Below are 22,862 nucleotides of genomic sequence, written 5' to 3' on the forward strand. Positions count from 1 at the left end.
ATCGACGCAGCTGTCGCGTCGCTAGGAGCCGGCCGAGATTGTTACGACGAATGGAGCGAGTATTTCGGAGAAAGTTCGGTTCTCGCGTCTATGCCTCTATGCCGCCTCGTCGCTAATAGATGAACTTCGAACAAGAGTGGTAAACGAGTACGAGCGGCGAAACGGGTTGCGGGTGAGAGCACGGTCTCGCGTTTGCGTGGCCCAACTTTCGAACATAGAAATTTTCAGCGACGCGGTTCGCGTTTTAGCGACGTGTTTAACGAGTTCTACCGCGGTGAATGGAGGGACCTTGGGTTTTAGTTTTTGCGTTTCGATGGGAAGAAGAGCAAGTAACGATCGTTGGAGATTTCTATCATTGACGAATAGGGTCGATCGAATAGGGTTGAACGTTTTGGTTTTGATTTTTGTGGATTTGCTCTTACAAATTTGGGAAATTTTTGTTGGCTGACGAAGATCAAGTAGCTAATACTAGAATCAGCCAGTTTTTCTTCTAGAATTTACTCAAGCTTTTGACAAAATTGATTATATATCTTTTATTAAGATCATCCTTGGAAAAGAAATTAATGGCAAACAATCTTTTGGATTAGTTAATTTTTATTTGTATTTGCCCATCAGTTTGCATTTACTGTTGTCTAGGAGACGAAAGGAATTAGTGTAACTTATTTTTAATATTTATATCGTTTATCATCCCAACACTTTATTTCTACTTGCGAATGTTCGCGCATTTATTAAGTAATCCGAAAAGTTTCTTTCGTTTTATGAGGAAATAATAGACGTACAACGTTTTTTGTTTTATATTATTTTGTCGAATTACGTACGATCCATTTCGTTCTGTTGAGATAAACACCGTGACATTTCACAGACTTGGTTTCACGTTTGTATGAAGGTGCATTGTTGCGAAAAACACATTTGCGAAAGAAAGACACTTTTCGGATAACCTAATATATGAAATTCAACGATGAAAAACGCATGGAATGTGTTATAAATCTTATCGGACGAAACAAGCGTAGATATCATTTCTTACTAATATTTTCAAAAATATGAATTAGCATAAACATCCGCAGTTTAATGAATTTCAACAATCAAACACTACTTGGACATAGTCCTTTCTTTTATCGATTGAGTCGAAGCTTGTACGATCTTCCGAGCGTTAATTCGCCTCGTAATCCATAAACTTCCGGAATTCTCCTAGCCTCGCGTTTCCTATCTCGCTTCTCGTTCGTAAACAGCGTCGTAGAATGCTCGTTCGTGAACAAGGTAGTCGTGGGTGTCGGAATGCAGGGGTTCCAGGGAGGACGGAAGGAACGCCGGAGAAGGTTGAAGAGGAAGGAGGCGATGTCGGCGTAATGATACGAAGAGATCGTGGAAAGTGTGAGTGGGATCAACAGAGAAAGAAAGAGAGAGAGACAGAGAGAGAGAGAGTGGGAAACGGGAGAGGAAGGTCGATGGTACAACCTCGTTGGCTCTAATGCGGGCTATTCAGCTCCCACAATGCACTAGTAATACGATTTCACCGTCTCCGACATCCAACGAGCCGTCCACAGGCACAGGTGTTAGCTATGAATGTGTGCGCGGCATCATACATACATACGCATGCGCGTACACACACACGCTCGAATACGATCGTACGGATTTTTAAACGAAAGTTCTTTGCTGGTGTGGGAAGAATGGAATGAGAAAAGAATGGATGGTATAGGCGTAAGCTGGTTTTGTGGGGCTCTGTTTTCATTTGTTCGTCGGTGGAAAGTGTAGACTAGCTCGCAGAAAGGATTTTAAACGTGGAAAGAAAGATTTAATAAAAGAATGGCATTATGGAAAATCGGAAATTGAGAATCGATTGATAGAACAGTGGCGGGTGAAATAAAATCGACGATTGGTATAGGAATTGATTGACAGTTGTTAATAAATAATTCTAGTAAATATTTAGAGTTTGTTAGGGGATATTAAAATAAAAAGGATTATTTCAAAAGTTATTATAGTCGAATCTTTAGAAGAAAATCCTTTTTCATCTGGAAATTATTCTGTATATATTTTTCTATAATTCTTATTATAACTCAAATTTTTCTCTTATACAAACAAAAAAAAAATTCGAAAGGATCACGTTTTCCATAATCGCTTCTGGAAACTTGCTTTCACGTCGGCTATCGATTAACCATTCTGCGAGACCTCCTTTTTTCTTCCAATATAGGCATTCATTTCTCACGAACGTATCGTTATTACCAGCACACGTTACGATATAAAATTTGCCTACGCCCGTTGGAATATTTGGTCGAATTACAACGGTGGAAACGGCCGTGTGTCACAATGGCTCGGTCAGTTAAGTTTCTTCCAGCGGAATTACCCTGGAACGAGTAAATTTGTAATAAAGGAAATCGGGGGTGGAGAAGGGGTTGATGCGGAGACTTTATTCCAGAGAGCGAGCTTCGAAGTATCGATTTGTAATTATGAAGCGAGTTATTGGATATCGAATACTTTGGAGTACGCGTATATACGTGTACATAATATCTATATACCAATACAGAGAGAGGTAGACGTATAGTCGTATTTCCGGGCACCGTTCGCGAGTCTGCTTTACGTATTGGTTTCCCGTCGATCACGTGACATTTATTAACTTTTATCGCCGTTTTTTTTTTCAACGTGGAAAACGCCTTCGCCCTCGAGCCCAGCTACGATTGCGTCGATTGTTTAAATTTGTTGCGATAGTTCGCTCGCCCCTGTCAATGTTTTAATTTTATGTCGAAGCAACGTAAATTTGTCGATTATGTCAAACGCTCGATATTTTATCAAATGAAACCTTGCAAATGTCCTGGCTGTATAAAAGGTTACGAAAAAATATGCTCGTCGATGTTTGCGCTATACACTGGAGCCTGTTTTAGGGCCAGGCTTCGATGTCGTTGACACATGAAACTTGTAATTTTGGTTGTTTAAAGAGAAAAAGGGGCTCGGCATAAAAAATCACGTGTCATATGGAAAATCGCATATGATTGATAAAAATAACTGAGCGCGCGTGTTTTTCAGCTTTGATGCTGCAGTTCGTCGTCTGTTAATGTATAAAATATTTTTCGACGGGGCTGGAATTTATAGACGTGCGCCCGTACATCATCGCCATACTTGCGATCGCATTACGCACACTCGGATCGTTATTTTTCCACGGTCGAGAAAGTGAGGGAGAAATAAAAAATAGCCTGCTGAAAACACGTACTATTCTTCGTGACGATAAATATTATGAAATGCACTGGCAACGAAATAATATATGCAACTCGTAATATATTGTTCCCTTTGGTGTGAGAATGAAATTAATAATTCCACCAAGGATGGAGCAAATGGGCCGTTGGAATTATTTCGTTTTATAGGCGGAAATGCCGACCATGTGTCAATCGCATAGGTTTCTCGAAGACTATATAAATTTCGTTTATTAAAAAAATTTATAAAATACAGAATTTCGTATAGAAATACAGGATTTTTTTATGAAATTTATTTCAGAGTAAGAATTTTCCACAGTTTGCTAGTAATACTTAACGCACCATCGACCGATCGATATTGTTTATTGAAAGTTAAATTCAGTCAAGAGTTACGATATTTCTTTTCCTTGAAATAAACCAAAATTTTTATTTTCTGTATACAATATTCCTGGATAGAATTCTTAACAGGCCCTTTTTTTCTATCCTTTAGCTGTCTATCTATCCACAATTTACTTCGAACAACACTGTTCTCTATATTTCTCTTACTGTTCAAATAATTCATCCCCGAAACAATTAGCCCCGTATCACGTTAGCCTGTGCTGATTGCAACGCGGATACCGTATCAATTTTCCGGCTTCGAGATTCAACGACGTAGAGCGCGGAGAATCCCACAGCGGTTCATCCTTGTAAGACCATAGAGTTAATCAATACAGAAAAGGGCTTTCTTTGATCGTTCCGGGACAAGTCTGGCGAAAAGCTCGCGAAAGACGAACTTAAATTGAAAGTGTCCTTTACAATGTACGACGAAACGTGGCGGTGGAATGGGAGAAAGAAGAGCAAGCTCACGGAAAGTGCAGCCTGTAGTAGTTTTCTCCTCTCTTTCCTACCGTCTATTCTCGTAGCCGCGTCACATGCTTTCGCCAAGGGATTCTACCTTTTTTCCCGTGGTCCTGGTGTAACGAGTAAATAGCTGAAAGAACTGCCGACTCCGCGGTTAGGAGAAGGAACAGCGGCAGGAGAAAGGGTAAAGGGGACGTGCAAAGGAAGAGCAAAACCAGTCTGCTGGATATAAGAAAAGGACCGAGATAAGAGACGGAGGTTGGATGAAGTGCATTTTAATAATCGTGGCAAAAGCGAGTGGCAGGTATCCGACAGCGCCCTCAAAGCCACGCGAATTGTCACTACTACATCGCTTCCGGGCTAAAAGTGGCGGAGTATTGAAATAAGTGCCGCCTAGCTGACTTCCTTTCTCTCTCGGTTCTTCTTACTCGCTGTACGCGTGGATCCGTGAACGGACATACCGTAGATTCCCTTTTTAAAAAGGAGCATGATTTGACGCGTTATAGTCGAATGGAACTCGTGTCTGGAAGACTTTCAGTTTCTTGAAATTCTTTGAAATGAAATAACATCACTTTCGTCGATGAAAATTTTCTTTTTTAGAGAATATTTTTAGAAGGTAGAACGTATTTTGTATTTTTAAGGAGAGTTTGAGGAAGTTTGACGATCTTAGCTGTTTCATACAACAAAGGACAAGACATTCTACAGATGTAATTCAACATTCTAAAGATCAGAGACGTTACGACGTGTCTTTATGGTCTTGATGTATCAACTATCCAAATCTTTCTTGAAAATTCGCTAGGCACAGTAATTTTCGTAATTTGTCATTTTTCTTTATATTTATCATCGTCGTTATCGCCAGTGTTATTTAAAATGATTCATCCTATCCTTCAACCTCGAAATGTACGAAAAGGTTACAAATTCCACGATACAGTTAATTAATAACTATCAGCGAAATATTTGTCTTTGTTCATGGCATTCGTCATAAAATCATCCGCTTCAACTTTACTCCCATAAAATGCTATTTCACTGAAGAAATTTAAACATCCACGACGAGAAGAACGGGTAAAACACGCTCAGAATGTCAGCAAGTAGAGAATACTACGGTAGCGTGCGCCAGAACGATGTAAGGCGCGTAGAGAAGTGTTAGCGCGAGAGAAACGCTGGTCGCTTGAAAAGCACCCCGTAGAAATTTAATCCGGGAACGTAACGTTAGCCCGGAACGGCTCTCGCCGATTAGGTTGCGAGAGAATGGGAAGGACGAGCTCTACACGGGGAGAGAATGGCCAAATAAAAACGTCCGGATGGCAATTTGCAATAGTAAGGTCGCTGGTTAGCGTGTACGAAGGGAGTGCTACATGGTGGCGAAGAACGACATTAGTTAAGCTTACTTTTCAAATGTTCGTGTACACTGAGTATTCTGTTTTGTTGAACTATATTCTAATATATATAAAAAGAATTTGCTAATCTTGTAATGGTAATTTTAGAACATATAGAACAATGTAATTTTACAACAATTTCATGCTATGTTATAATGTTAAAAAAGGGTGTAGTAATCTTGCAAAAATTTTTCATCAAGTATATTAATAATTTTCTTCGTGCTGGTATCGATATGTTGACTTATAATTAAAATGAAGATTTATAAAACTGGATGAAGGGAAATTGTAATTCCGCACATTCGAGAAAAAAAAAGAAAGAAAAAAGACGGGAGAAACGAAAGTAGTAATTTCGAAATTTCGAATAATTACCACATGCCCTCGTGATTTGCGAATAATTTTTGGGAGTGTGCATTATACGGGAATAGATGATTTATCGTGAAGTTATTTTGTTTTGGAGTTGAATGATCCAATTTATCATTTCGTCATTCTCAATTGACGAGAGGTAAAATAAGCAGAAACAGGTATCGCGAAAATTTATAGAATTGGGATGATAATTGGGAAAGTTTTGATTTCGTATTATTACATGCTGTATCATATATGTAAATAATTCTTGGAAAGTTCAATATTGGAAATAATTGGATATTTTTAATGTGCAAGCGAATATGATTTTATCGAAAGAGAAAACTGATTAAATAAACAACGTTTGAAATATTGCAAAGTTGGAAGGATTTTACGTTTGCGTGATTCGCGTTCCTTCTAATTTTAGATTATTCGTTTCAAACCAAGTGTATTTCGAGTATAATTTTTCAAAATTTGTTCCATTGGCTTCTGATCACCCGTTGCCTCTTTGCTTCGTTAAAACTAAACATGACTAACGAGCTAGCACCTAGTACTTACATAGTTTTTTTCCATTAAGAAGTATAAACATTAGTTTGAAGCCACATATACTGTTCTACCTCATTCAGTCACACACCTACCGTAGAAATGTTGGGTTGCAGATCGATCTTTTAATAAATGAAACTTAAAATAATATAAAATTAACTACATCGAATAACATAATATCTGAATAACAATTTCAAAGTACACCGATACATATTTAAAACCTTCGCTGTCAAAAGTTTCAAGTCTGGTTGTCAGTGAATCAAACACTTGTCACAAACAATTTCTTGCAATCTCAAAACTTTCAGAATGAATTTCACGAAATTACATGGATGCTAGAAGTAACAGTTTTTCCAGCCTCTTACCATTGATGCTATTTGGCGAGCAAGATCCATTCATTCAAAAACGGTGTTGCAATTGCGAGCATCGTTCCTCTTTCAAGCGCAACGGGGGCCGTTCTTCCGGCGGCGGACGTCCGCGATAAAGTTTCTGGAAAACGAGCGTTTCCACGGACGGCTGGATCGTCGCCGTACGAGAAACGATACGGTAACGACGCTCGTTCCATCGCAACCGGCACGGAACAATCGCTTGGAACGTCCGCGCGAGACAAATCGCGAGAGTTACAACGTGGCGTTAATTTTTCTACGCCGGACGAGAGCGATTTTTCCCAGTGCCCGCAGCACATCCACGGAAAAATATTGCGGCGAGTTTTAAGCCGTATCTTCTCACTGTGGATTAATGGAGCATCCGGAGAACTTGGGTGATCCATCATATTCGTTGAATCCTCGTCGTGACATCGCCAAACTTTGAATGCTTTAGATCGATTTAGAATACGTTTGATGAATGTACCTTTGATAATTATGTCGTTACGAATATACGAATATATGTTTCCCAATAACCAAGGATATTGCAATTTCGAGTAGTTTGACCGAGTAAATGAGTAGATATTTATAGGAATATTATTTCGTGTTTTACAAACATGAACAGCTTTGGATTCTTCAGATTGAAATGTACATAGAATATGTTTGATGAATGTATTTTTCATAATTACGAATATATAAATATATTTTTTCTCAAAAAGAGTTACATATTACCAAATGTATTTGAAATACCAAACCTGATAGCAAACTATCAAAATCAGAACCACCAGGATACCCTTAAGAATCTTCTGGTTCGCGTTCCAATCGTTCCAACACGAGAATTCTCTGAAAAACATAAAAATCCATAAATCTGCAGAAGAGAACAGCGTTCCTTTCATCCGTCTGGGTGAACGCATTAATAGAATTTAAATCATAAACGTTCCCGCGAGACGTACATCGGCAGGAATACCTAATTACACGAGCGTTTCGTCGGACGATTTCGCCTGTGACGGGTGCACGATGCCGTGCTGCATTGATATGCAGCCGCGAGCGAGAAGTAAATTGATCGAGACGGCTGAAATTCGACCACGAATCTCTCTCTCTCTCTCTCTCTTTTCCTCTATCTCCATGTTTCAGCTTTCTCTATGACATCCATGGTTTCTATTATGCGTTGCGACGCGTCGCATTCGCCACGCGGAACGCGTACACGCGCGCCTGCACACGCCAGGGGGTGAAACAGAGAGAGTCGGGTGAGGGAAGGGTGAGAGAGGCGGCAATTTAGCAAAGTGCGCGTACGCGACGATGAATTTTTATTAGTCCCGTCCGTATCGAACGAGCCGGCTAAATGGAATAATTTTTTCCAATTAGACGTACGCGGACGTTAAACGAGCGGAAATATAATATGCGCGGCGAAGTGGCGTGCGCGTGCTTAATGAAACACAGATACGTGTCGTGTGAGTTTCGTGAGCAAAGCTGGGATTTCTACTCGTTTTTGTTGCGAATGATTGATACGGAGGATTGTAGAGCGCAGAAATATTTGTTTCGTGCAAGAACAAATTTAGTGCTTGATTTTGCTGCTTTCTCTGTGGTATATAATGTATTAGTGTAGGTATATACATATATGTGTTAACAGTGGTGCAATTTGCAATGAAGTATTCTATGAAATTATCATGACTCAATACCACAACCAAAACCATAAAGAGAAATTTTTAATACAGAGTGAACGTAGTTTGTACAGATGATTGAAATAGAAGTTTATATTTGTATTACGATTTTGTTTTCTTGTTTGATATGTTTGAAATGCTAATAATATTCGCAGTCTTGTCTATTTGTAAGTGACATATAACGTAGTTAAGATGTCGAACGTGTACGTAAAATATTATTTCTGAAATTTTTTAATTAAAACAAATTTGTCAAGTTTTATAGTTAGCTTTCTACGACGATTTATGTTAGATACTCTAGTTTTCGATTTAGACGAAAGACACGAAGAGACATTTCGTGTTCGTACGACGCTTATCTAACGCGGCAAATGCATTCACGAATGGCTTCAATATTTCCACACTTCCTTTTCGACGATCTCAACGACGCGCGCCCGAACAAAGCACAGGAATAGAAAAGAAACGATGGAAAGCATTACGTGTCTTCTCGCGTTGCTGTTCCAGTGCGATAGGAAACTGCAATTTGCTTCCACGAAACCACCTCGTGCAATATCTCCTTTCTCCTTGAGAAAGGAGATATCGTTACAAACACCTTAGTCAAAGAAGAACATATTGAGCTGTGGTTATAATCATTCTCAAGAAAATGCTTTACACAGTACAAAACTGTACATCTTTGGAACATTACATTGCAAATGATGTCCATCAGCGATACCTAAATGTTTGTAGATAACATCGCTAGAAATACTGCGATATTTCAATATAATGATTCTATTATTTTCTATATAATATTTTACGTATTCTAATTTTGCATTTTTTCCTAATAATATTGTTTCTACATAAATATTTCTACGTAATGGTATTTAGGTTGAAAATTTTCGAATAATAAAATTCTTGTAGCATTTAAAACGAAACTAATGAAAAGAACTATATGCACTATACGTGGTTATGTACACTCATTATATTTCTTTATTCTTCGGAATGGTACTTAAATTAATCACCAGTATCCTTGAGAGTTTAAAAGGTGAATTTAAGAATAAAAGGAGGTATTACTTAAATTTAAAAATCTTCACTAATGAATAAAGAGAATAATCATTATCCAGATTAAAGAAGGGATAATAAAATTGCTGAAGCATTTGAATGAGAACATTAAGTTTTTTATATCAGCTCAAAAAGGGAACTTAAGAATGAAAGAAGATATTATTTAAATTAAAAAGACTTTAAATTGAAAATAGTATTAAGCAGGGCAAACCAATATCAGTACGTTTCTTAATTGAAGAGAAAGTTCGGAATGACTGTGAAACTACTAATGAAGTATTAATTTGGCAAATGATGACAGTGAATTGGTGGTAATATCGTTTGAAATGCACTTTACGGAGAAGTGCATAGAATCTCGCGAATTGTCCTCGAAATCGTTCTCGATATCGATTCAGGAATAGTCCCTGAATATTCGCGAATGACATTAATAAGGTCATAGACTCGAGTGGCGTAATTATCTGATATGCGTGAAGCAATTATTCCGAAGTATTTCAGTGCAATTTAACGTGTGTCTTTTACAGGCTACAATAGTCGCTGTATTTATATTTCTAGCAACAAATTTAGGGTGGTAATGATTTATAAATTGTGGAATTTCGCGTAAATCCAAAGAAATCGGATTACTTTTACAGTAAGAATTAAAACTTCTAATTTGTCGATTTTATAATAAATGATATTGTAGTAAATTTATTTTATTCTACCTTACTCGTGTTGTTGGATATTTTGCTTCTTTAGTTATTTATTTTCTATTTATTAAACGACTTTGTCGAATATTTCCTTCGTTTCACGTAAAATTGGAATATCCTCGCATGCTTCGTGTATAATTAGCTTAGCACCGTAATTGTTGCATTTGGATAACATAAATATCTCGCGTTAGCTCACCGTCAACGTTTGGAACTCGAAAGAACGCGAATCCTGCACACGGTTGAAGAAACCAGAGAAAGGAAATTAAATCACATAAAATGCGTTCCACTTGTCGCACAAGTTATACACATATATTTCGCGTTTTAGATTCATATTACGCGTACGTAGCTACCGGAGCTACATTAAATTCTTTCCCTTATGAAGTACCATTCTCTCATTATGGTATTCTTGAGATTCTCGTAATATTATGTTGAATTCGTTGCGACGTTTTATTAAAAAGAGCTGTGTCAATTTGACCGACGAACGCGTTAAATTGAGTTTCTTTCGTAGGTTACTGTAAAATGCACTTTTCCTAGGCATTGAATTTCAAAGAAATTCCTCGCATGATACTTCTTTCATATTTCGAACATTTCAAAAATCAGAAACACGCGGAGTAACCGCTGAAACAAAAATACGAGACTTTATAACAATGAGCATACGTTTCGATTCAGTCATTTTCTTTCAACTCTCTCCAATATTTCCAAGAAAGACTTTGCGTTGCTTCTAATTTTCTAGTATTTCTTTTTTTATTAGATAATTAATAATAATTATTAAATTTCTTCTTAAGTTTAGATGTTTTCGAAGAGAATGTCGAATAGAAATACCTTTTACGTATTTTATTCTGAATATTTATACAAAACATATCCAAATACATCTTGGTATTTCCTAGATACTGTACCTGTTTTAATTTACTCCCTTACTATTTTCAAGATAAATTCGCGAATGGTCGAATTTATTAAATACCTCTTATACATTTTATCTCAGTTCGCAGTTCTCAAATACTTTTAACGAATATTTGCTAGCACAAGAAAATTCATCAGGTATTCCATGTATTTTATTCTATTTCGCAATTCTCAAACATTTCTACAGAGCATTCCGAAATGAGAGTGCCTGTTGGTCTACTCGTTTTAATGTATTCTTCCGTTCATTTATCCTAAATATTTCCAAAATAATTTTATGCATGCAAACACGTTTATTATCTTGCCATTTTACTTTGTAATTTCCAAATATTTCTAAGAACGATTCATTTGTTTCTCTGATTCGTTAAAAATCTACGTATCCATTTTTTACAGCAGGGCAGTTTCAAAATTCACCACATAATCGATTGAGTTCATACAATCAAAATTGTCCTTTTATTTAATTTTAATTAAACGCGCATTTCTTGAACTTCTTCGTCACTTTAAATATATTACTTATAGAGATGGTACAATATTAAAGATATTAAAATATTGTTTACCTTAACATACGTATATTTGATTTCTACAATACTTCATCAAGCATATCTTTGGACCTGGAATATTCTTTCCACTTTCAGCTATCTTGTATTACAATATTTCTTTTTAATTACTAAAATACGAATACCCACGAGAATGTACGTGTCATATCTTTCTTCCTTCTTTTGGGGAGTGGACGTTCGTTTATTTCTTCATTCTAAACAGTTTCCAAGGTGTTGGACGTTTCTCTCTGTTTTCACATTCGCTAAACGCACTCAGGTCCGCCGTTGCGTTGCACCGCGTCGTTTTTCCACGAAATAATTAACATCCATCGCATCGTATTAGTTTCGGCAAACAAACGAACACGATGTCTCTCGCGCAGTGGTACACTGGTGTTTCAACAGGTCTGCTTTTCAGCCGGCCGTTTAGACGGCCATTACTCGGCTCGTTCCGAGATATAAACGGTATATGGTTAATTTTAAAGGAGTCGCGGCTGATGTCGTCCCGTTTTCCGCGGCCGTGTTCCAATTACAGTCGTGCGAGCGAACGGTAACGTAGAGCGAGAGAACAAACGAAGACGTTGACCGCGAGATATGGCGCGCGCGGAAGCTTCGAAAAGCTGTAGCGGAGAAAGGGGCGAAAGGGAGAGAAGCGTGGAAGCTGCCACGTATAATGGATTCGAGTGTAAATATGAATTTCCGCGAGAGCGTATTTAATTATTCTATGCGGGAGTTTGCAGCTTTCCCTTTTTTCCTTTTAACCCGCTCTATCTCTGTCGTCTTTCTTCTCCTTTTATCCTCTTTCACGCAGTCGTTCTTCGAGCATTCTCTGTAGCGGGTTAATGAAAATGTCACAAAGATTTGCGGAGACAGTGTGCACCGGCAACTGGATGGACAGAGAGAAAAAGCAAACGAGATAGGCTTCCATTTTCCCATCGAGATCCACGTTCAAGGAAAAAGGACAGAAAGATGAGGACAGAAGAAAAAGAAGAGAGACAGATACGTGGCTACGTAATCAATTCTCGGCGATTCGCGCGACTCAATTACCCGTGGCCGTCTCCACGGCTGCAACTGCACGGCCACGCGCCAATGTATTTTCATTCTTTCTCTCGATTGTCCTCCCGTCATTGCTCCCTTTTTCCAACTCGGTGTCGCTCGTTTCGCCGCCGTCAATCGGCTATATTAATAGAGAAAACTTCGCCTGCCACCGGGAAAACAGAGCAATTTAACGATCGCGCTCTGGTGACATCGTTTTCGAATTCTTCGCCACCTTTTCTTTTTTCTTTGGCTATTTCACCTTTTTCTTTTTTATTGCGAAGAATTTTGTGCCATTTAGAATCTAGTAGCTATCTTTAGCAGAAAGGTAAAGGTTTTAGTATTTATTGGCGAAAGGAAGTAAAATGAAACGAAATATGTTATCTTTATGGAAGCTTGAAATTTTATTAGCTCGTTTTGTATTTTATCGTGACATCGTCGTGTTTAAAATTCATTTAAGAAGGAGAAATGATATAGTTAAATGTTTTAGCTTCCAGCAACTTAAATCTCGTTAGTTTATTCTGTATTTTATTGTAAGATCATTGCGTACGAAATCTAGTATTTAGAAAGAAAGTGAAATATAACGCACTTATTTATTCTAATATATAAATATTGTTGCGAATACAGAATATATTTGCTGAGAAGTTGGTCCTTGCTGGATAAGAAGAAAACTATCCACCCTTGCCAGCCAGAAGTCTGAGAATTGATCAAGCTTGATTCTTCCACGAAATTCCAATAGATATAATGCTAAAGACAGTTGTATGTTGTGTATAATAAAATGTTTATCATTCTATCTTTGATCCCTTCATATCGTATTGTTCGTACGACGACATCCTTTCGATGAGATATTACGCTCGTTTTATTTTTCTATTTTATACAAAAATAACATTTTTTTAATTTCTTTGAGAATATTACATATACGTTTAGACATCCTATGTAATTATTACGTATTCATTGTTTCTGGTAAATTTCGTAAGTATTCGTAGAGAATAATCAGTCGCACTCGCCTAAAACTCTAATTTCAACCACGTATTTCACTTTTAACATTTAAAGCTCCATGACTCACGTTCGTAAAAATGTCCACTTCTATTCGAAACAGGCATTGTTTGCAACACAAGCACCTTTATAGTCTAAAAAATTCGAAATTATTTTTATTTCCATAAATTGCATTAGCAATTACGCTTTTAAATTTTTGTGCGCGTGCACTAATTAGTCGGTGCGGAATGACGCGTGACTCCGAACCGTAAGTGTAATTAAGCACTTAGCTCTTTAAACTTTCGTGCACTAATTAGTTGGCACGTAACTCTAACAGTAATTTAAATGTTATCTCGAAAATACTTGAAAATATTTAAGTAGAATCAGTCTGATCTGACTAGTTCATTCTACTGATACGATTCTAATGGAGGATAATAAAATTTAACGTTCGTGTTCCGATGACACCGGTTTCTGAACCTTTCTTGTTCCTTTTACTGCTTGTTACAGTGGATGCAACGTCACGATTCCTCTGGAAGGGAAAGAATCTTTCCGTACTATTAAATCGACTCGTGTTTGCAGAACCTGTAGGCGTTGCGAGTTTATTACTCGTCGTAAACTCCTTCGGGAAGATATCGGGACGTGTACTAACTAGTTCCGGGAATTTATGCGCTCCGTTAAGTAGGCTTTCGCTCCTTAAAAAAAAAGAGCTCATCCCGAGCGAAAATAGGTCGCAGTCATTTCCTACTTCCGCAGTGAACAGGAAATTCTAAATAGACTAAACGATCCAATCACCCGATTAATAATTAGATCGCTTTTTTACGCGAATTTCTAATTTTATAACCGAAGAGATATTCTGTGAATTTTTCTAGAAAAAAAATCTAAAAAAGTAATCTAAATATTCTGTGAATTTTGGAACAAACTGGGTACATAAAAATCCGCAGACTATTAATAATTTGGAAGACAAATCTCATTGTTTTGATTGATATTGAGTAACCACTTCTTTTCTAACTATAATTCGGGTTACATTCGGGGGTTGAAATAGGCCACCCAGTGAGGCGTAAACTCTTTTTAAAAGTACCTCATAGAAGGCCGGTTAAATCTCTTTTCCATCCAAGGTTCTTCATTATTCTCAAATAACTTCGAGGATTCCATAACCCTTAGGAGTTAAAGACAGGTTGGGCTGCTCCTTGTTAATTAAAACCTAATCTGATCACACGAGATTGCTACGTGATGTTAGTACGATAGTGGCTCTACGACTAAGTCTTGATATCGTTTCTTAGTCCAAACTAATTTTATGCCAACTGCAAAAAATTCATCATTTAAAAAGAACAATAATTATTGGATCTAATTTAATATTATTTAATTTAACAAGAATATGTTCGTCTATAAAATGAAGGTACACTTCGTCATATTTTATTGTTTTATTTAAAGTACATTTTTTCTTTGCGCCTTCTTGCAGACTAAAAAACTGAACAAAAAATATTAAAAATATTTTTTCCAAGAAAAAGTTTTCAGAAATCTTCAATTTTTCAATGATTACTTCAAAGGATTCTGAGTGGTTCGGTCAGCTTTTCATCATCCCATAGTTTAATTTATCGCCGGCGCCACTCGCGGTGGCTGTAAGTTTCTCTACCAACGCTGGTAAAATCCAGCGTCGAGGATCGATCGAGTAAATCATCTTCCGGCGTTGTCATAATAAACTCAAACATTGTCGTTAACTATACAGCTCTTTAATAAAGAAAGTTATAATTAATATTTCGCCTCGAAGTAACGGCCCAGGGGTTGAAGCACCGAATGTTGCCCCTATCTATGCATGCGCAAACGAATTCCTTGCGCGAATGGAAACTCCGCGGATGATAATGTTTTTTCTAACGATTTTCTCTTTTTTCCCCCTTTCTTTTCCCTCAAAGTTGGATTTTAAAGCAAATTCCACGAAAATACTGTTGCTCTCGCGATACATTAAGAATCTCATTAAATTGAAGTTTTATTCGATTATCTCTCTTTTGTTTCAGCTTTCCGTCTTTCTTGCAACATAGCTATAAGTAATTTTCTATTTCGCGTGCACGTTTTGTCGCTATGCCATAATCCTGACAAGAGTTAAATCATTGCTAGTAAACGTTGCCTGTTTAAAACAAATGGAAGAATTCGCATTGTTTGATTTTAGATACGCGACAGTATTTGTGTTGCCGATATTTTTAAATCTATATTCTGATATATATCTGTATATTTTAATGTTGATAGATAACCAGAATTTGAAAAATTTAGAAAAATAGAACGCAAGAAATTTGAAGATTCGAGTATGCAAGATTTGCAATATTATAATTTCCATCGTAAAAGATTGGAAAGTGGAAAATTTGGAAGAGCGAGGCATAAAATATTTGAAAAGTTCACGCAAGTATTTCTTCTGTCAGCCAATTCGTTAGAAGATCGAAATATTTAATTACGCGGAACTCGAATTTACAAAATTTACAAAACTTCAATTTCCATTGTAAAAAGGCTAAAATCTTGAAAGTTCGAAACTGAAATTCTGTCGCAACTTTTTACAATTATTTTTTGACAAAATACCTACGTATTTTTGGTAATTATACAAAAGCAACATATAAAATACGTCATTTCGATAAATTTGGTAGTACAATTTGATATCGAAGTAATTTAGTAGGTACCACCGATATTGCCTACTACCTGTTATCAAAACGCTCAGAACCGATTTCTTTCAGCCTAGACGAGCCCTCTCCGTTCTCCTCGCTTCACCTCTCCTCTCGTTACACATTACATTACGCTCGTCGATAGCACTTTGATCTATTCGAGTCGGTCGGTTCACGAAGGAAAAACAGAATTACCCGGTTTGTCTGGCTGTTCGATAGCGGTCGAAAGAGGCGGACTAGGTGCAAGGAGAGTCAAAAAGAGAAATGGCGTTGGTAATAGTGACATACGAGCCAGGACGGTATCTGTCTGCACTGGTTATAGCGATGCTGGCACCGGGAAAGATAGCAACCGCGATAGGGCTGAGGGTAGCGAGTGTCGCAGTAGTAGAACACGACGATAGGGCAGACAAAGTGATCGATAGGCAAGTTCCAGTGAAGACGAGCCACACTTGTCGATAGATGGATACCCCGGCTTTTTCCGGAGGTGGAGGATGCAATCGACCTTCTATTCGCTTTCTACGTTACGTATATTTCACAACCATCCTTTATTATGTATGAACTTCCTGAATTCATCGATTTTCAGATTACGCGTTCCATGATTGTGCTTGATATATGGCTTGAAATTTTTTCGATTTATTTCAAATATTGGTCTGTATGTGATAAGTCTGTGTCAGTAATATTTTGGTATTTTCTAGTATTTTACATTATTTATATTATTATATATGTAGATATTTTGAAAGCTATCAATGATATTGAAAAATGTTTCATACGAAGGTCGAATAATTTCAAGGGAAACATAATTTAATATCGTTAATTTTGTTGCGAGTGTAGAGAATGTATGAACATTAAATCTGTTGTTTCATAAATGGAATCATATATTTTTAAACACATTAATCGAATACATTCGATTATTCGTTAATACATTAACAAGGAGTTCATCGACAGCAGAGTAATGCTATGCATGAATGTAATAAAAGAGAAATTATTATCCGCGATTTATTTGTATCGAATAGATAATGTACAATGGGAAAACATGCGTTGAAAACACTCTTCTTTTTCATATCGAAAGGAAAACCACTTCGAGTTTTTAGAAAATATAATTCAGTCTCTATCACGTTGCAGAGAATATTCGTTCGCAAATTAGGATTACCATAATCGTAAGATTTTATGATCAGAATCGTAACATAATATATTCTCAAACTACATGATTTTCTCGTGGAACGTGTCAAGTATTTTCGATCGTTTTGCAACCATCTTCGGAACTAGGAAAAATTCCAGCGACAAGGTCCAAATTCCATAACACGATCGACATTCTAAACATTTAACAATTTATCTGAAACTTGAGTTTATCAGAAACGCCAATTCCATCACCAACGTCGTTCAAAATCACTCATAAACATGAAATCTAAGAAATCCTAGTTGTCCCTCATCTACAATCGAACCACTAAAGACGCCAAATACGACGAAAAGAAGGAGACGGTACTAGTTAACATAATATTCCGCGTTGGCTGATTTCCAAAATTATTCGATAATAAAGCTGGGTGCGTGGTACGTGGAATGCGCACTAGGAAACGAAGCGGAAGAGTATAGCAGACACAGATGGAGGAGGAGAAGAAACGTAGAAAAGAACAGAGTGGCGAGGCAGTTTCGCTTGGCTCGGCTCCATAATATTATTGTTTTATTTGCCGTGTTTACGAGGCAATGGAAAAAGATGGAAACAGAAGCGCGCACAGAGAGACAGTTTATTATGCAGCTACGAAGAATTCTTCCGAGGAAACGAAGATAAACGCCCGACCGAGTTTCACGCAACGCTAACACGGCAGCAGCCTTGGACCGTGATAGACATCTGGCCACTTAGCACGCGTTTCTCACTGTCCACCGGCACCGGAAAAACAATTTTATCGTCGAATCGCTAAGATAGAAGACGCTCGTTTGTTCTACGCACCCTTCAGCCAACCCGTCTTTCTAATTGACCGTTTCGTTTATTTTTACTGCTGATGAGTAAGTGATAACAGACGATAATTATTTCGCCCCAGCTCTATCAACCGTATGCGTTATTCTTTTGGATGGTTTACGTATTATGATAATGTATTGGAAATTTTGTTGGTAAATGATTGATAGGATTTGCACGAAGTTAAGTAATATATCGAGTTTTGCGATACAAAAGTAAATTTCGTGCGAAGATTATTTGTTCTGACATAGGACGAGTTAGCAAAATTTATAATACTCTATAATACTCGATATTAAGATCCACAACTAATGCAATTTCACTGCGTTAAATTCGAATCGCCCTTCGAATCGTCACTTCCATATACTCTGTCAACTTGACTGAAAACTTTCTCGTGCTACACTTACCTTACTCTTGCAACAACCCAACCATTCCATTACAGACATCCTACGCGTTCAGAAGACGATTTTCCAGAGTCCACAATTCAAGCACATCGACACAATAAAAAAAAAAAAAAAAAAAAGAAAGAAAGAAAAAGAAGAAAAGAAGGAGGAAACGGAAAGGAAGCTAAAAAAGGGAAAAGAATCGTGTCGTTTAACAGAGAGATATTCCCTGCGACTTCTAAACCATAGCGGATAACCATTTCACGAGTGGTCGTTGAAAGAAGCGTGGGCGGGTTGGAGCAACGAGCCGAGGCGTCGCGCACGGGCGCGGCAAAGCGCAAACAGCTGGGACAATGGCGGGACGGTTGTGTAACAAGGAGAATCCAGTAGTCGGCCGGGACACCGTGCTCCTCTCGTCTATTGTTGTCCCGTTCTCTCGATACGACGGCCAGAGGGTGAGCTAGGTGTTCTTTCTCCGTGAGTATATACGACACTCGGAGGCCGATGGCACTTCTACGAACGGCTGACCCGACAATGGACCACTCCACTCGAAGCTGAACCATTCCTATGCTAACAGCCTTTCACGCCAAGCGCAGAGGATTCAGGCCAGGTCTGGCCTGCACACCACGTAGCTTGCGTTCCTCGCGATTCTCTGAGCCGGTTAGCCCGCCTGTTATCCACTCCTTCCCTATTTCTCTCTCTGTCTTTCTTCGTTCTGACCTGTCGGCGCCGTATGCTGCCGCGAAAAACCATCTAGAGCCAGCCAACCGTGCAACAACCGATTCCTCGTGATGGCCGATCTTGCAGATCAAGATCAAGTAGAAAGTATACGAGCCAGGAGTTTCTGTTGGTTGAAGGTTGAGATGAGCATGGTATGAGAAGGTATGTGAGTATCGTACATAACGTTGTTGGTGATGGAAGATTAGTTAGGGTAGATAGAGATTGGAGTTTTGGAAGTGATTGTTGGAAGTTGAAAAGTTAAATTAAATCGTTCACTGTGGAACGCGAATTGGATTGTCAATCTCTTGATTATAATATTTTGTTTATCTATTTGAGAACCGATTCGGTTTTATGGTTTCGGTTTTCGTTGCATTTTTATTGGGGACGAATTATATCGTACTTACATGTGCGAGGATTAAAACCGACCTAATAGAAATGGACACTTGTTTCTATTGCTTTTTAATTCTATGATTGTAGAATATTCTGTTTAATCGTCTTATAATAGTAATCTAAACGAACGAAATAGAAGTTTCGTCATTCGCCGCGTTTTTTGCCATTCGTTATGTACGTATAACTGAATTTTTTGACGTGCAACGAATGTGGTAACACAATATATGAATTATGTGACGCGAGGTAGGAAGTTTGTTCGCGATGTGATGACACGTAGTGCTGTTAAGAGACCACTTATGCCAGCGGCAATTATCTCTGAAGGGGTGAAATTCAAGAAGGATGAGTTTCACGTAGGACTGCAATGTAAAGTTATGGTACATTTAAGGGACAAGAGATGTGTTTCCGTGAATCATGCTGAACTTTCGAGGAAATACTTATGAGAAGGAGTTAAACACTACGAGGAAATGAATTACAGACGTTTGTACAGCAACGTTGTAAAATGAATATTCTCTGAATTTAGCAGAATTGTCGGTTGTCACTTTTAAAAGCAAAATTCTTTCCAGAACGTTTTCTTAATTCTAGAACTTTTAAATATATCAGAAATAAATGTCATCCTCTCGCAATAAATAAACTCATGGAAGTTTTCTTCTTGAGAATATAATCCTATAGACATGCAATGAAAGTAAAAAATTATCGAAAGGTGAAGTCGATCAGTCTGGCTTCTAATAGACTCGTATATCTGTTATTTAACATTGGTCAAATCATATTATTAGCAGCACGCCAACTGGCGCGGCGTGACCCGCTGTTAAAATGTTAATAAACCACCTTGGATGAAGAACACGACGTGTCGCGATAAAAGCGTCTCGAACCGGTCCATTAACACCGAAAATCACCTGGCAATCCGCGATGACTATCATCCGCAATCTAAATTCCCAGACGTGGATGTGTTGGTTAGTTTGCCACGAGAAGACTCAACCAACACAATCGCTCTGTTTCTACTGAAGTTTCCATAAAATTGTTCTGAGAATCATGACGTAAGCTCGTGCCTGCCACTACATATCATCCACGTCGTGTCAGCAGCTGAGCCTAATTATCCAAAAATACCCGACGATTTCTGCCAAGATAACAATACGTATAATTGACCAGAGTATAGCGGTTAGTCAGCGTTTTGGCCACAAGCCAAACACGCCCGAAGAATTCTACAGAGTTGATGAGACACGCGAAGAGAGGTGTTCAACGGACATTGCTGGACGCACAGTTAGAGATGCGAGATCGCGGTTTCTCGTGGCGGAAGTGGCATTCGAGTCATGTGCTAGCAACAAGTGGCGATAGGCTGTAGCAGTCATGGATCGTTTCATGGAACGATGTATTCATTAGGCCCGTTTTATTGGAGTTAGACACGATGAATTGGACGTTAGGCAAAACTCTTTGGGAAGAAATGTTCGCGTTTGGAAGTTCGATGGTAAGTAGCTTGTAAAGCTACGAACATGCTTCTGACGTGGAGTTTAGTAATAAAACGAAATAGTTGGTTCAGAGAGGTGGGTTACTCGTGGGGAAGATTGAACATGGGGTGCGTAAGGTCATGAGGCTTTAATGGTGCGTTTTGCGTAATATTTTGCGGAGTTAGATGTAATTGGTAATAGAAGGAAGTTCGATTAGGTGTCGAACGATTGTGTATTGTTTGATGCGATTTATATTTATGCCTCTAGTTATTGAGGAATCTTCTTAAATCTTGAAATCGGTATGAAAAACGTAGATCAATCGTCACTTTGCTAACAAATTATAAATTAGAACATTTATAATACGTAAATAATTTTCAATATTTTCATCATACAGAAAACTTCATCTTTCTATATCACAGTACACGTCGTCTCTCGATTAGGTTTAGGTATGTTATCATTTATAGCTTCCGTACACGATTGCTCATACCGTCATTAATTTCTAAATCGTTTCAAATACAACGATTTTACAACAAATACAGCAGTAGAATACCGATTATCACTCTGTCAATAAACGTCACTGCTTCGTATCGAAATTATATACATATCAGTAGAACATTAACTTTAAAAAACATTATCAAACGCAAGTATACGATTCTGCTTTTACGCGAGGGTGCACGTCGTTTCAAAGCCGATGGTTTGCCCGATAGAAACACGGCGCAGCGTTTCGAAGGAGACGCGAGAGCAACATCTAAGGCATTAGCGACAAAAGTGATTTGTTCTAACCGCGACGTCTCCCATCAGTCAAAGCGACCAGTTCCTCGAGTTACGAATGGATTTAACGATCGTCTCGAGACTTTGTCATTCCCTGGAATCTCTGACAGTGCCTGTCCCGCCAACCTCTTCGCCTCTCCTCCCCGTTTGCTTCTCCTGCGTCGGGAACCGCTTTGAGGAAACTCGTTAATCCACCTCTCGAAACTGCGAGGGTGCTCGAACTTCTCCAGTCGAAAATGATCGACCGGCACCGCATTCGGTTTTCCCGGAACATCGTTGAAGGGTGCATACAATTGTACGCGAGAAAAGGACAGAAACTCAGGGTTTCTCTCGGTATAATTGGGAATTTTGTGCGAGCCACGCGATCGTGCATTCTTCTCGGTACTTTGTTAACGCGAGAGTGCCCAGAGTATTAATGGAAAGGAGGAAAACTGGGCTGTGTGTGGGTTCCAGTTTAATGGGACTTTTTCATCGATTATTCCATCACGATGTTTGATATCTAGGTCTTGGATTTACGGCGTGTGAGAATTCAGTTTATTGTAGTTACCGATAGGTATGAACAGGTCTTTATGAACGTTTATTTCACTAGGGATCGAATTCTTCAATTAGGTTTATCGTCGAAAGATGAATTTATTATAACATTGATACGCGTAAGTAGCATACGTCGTTGTAGGTATTTCTTTGTTCGATGAATAGTTCAACGAGTTTTTACGATAATAATATCGCTAATTTATCTTACGAAATTGTGAAAAGAGAAGTATTTCTTTAAATTATTCTGCAACAATTATCTGTTACCTGTGAGAAAGATACATATTCTTACGAAAAATTTCTTCTACCATACTCGTTGCTCTTCTTAAGTTCGCGAGAGGCTTTTTTAAACACAGCTACTCTATTTTACAATTGATCACTTCGTCGTACATTCGGATGAAACTTAATCGTACTCCATATTATGCTCATCTTCGAGGATCGTCGAAGATCTCCACGGTTATTACGAATGAAACGTTGTACAATAATTCCAAACGAGGTAGGGTGCAAATACAGATCGACGGTGGAGCGAGGAAGGCAAACTCTAAAACGGATATACGATCGAAGTTCTAGAGAGTATTCCCGG

General features: G+C 38.2%; 1 protein-coding gene across 1 annotated transcript in view; it reads left to right on the plus strand.

Annotated features, from left to right (window-relative positions):
* LOC100746455 overlaps positions 1–22,862 on the plus strand; it is a gene marked incomplete at its 5' end in the record, with an annotated part of 240,012 nt that overhangs the window by 43,273 nt on the left and 173,877 nt on the right. The window lies entirely within an intron of this gene.

Source organism: Bombus impatiens, unplaced genomic scaffold, assembly GCF_000188095.3.
Source record: "Bombus impatiens unplaced genomic scaffold, BIMP_2.2 scf_0318, whole genome shotgun sequence".
Lineage (NCBI taxonomy): Eukaryota > Metazoa > Arthropoda > Insecta > Hymenoptera > Apidae > Bombus > Bombus impatiens.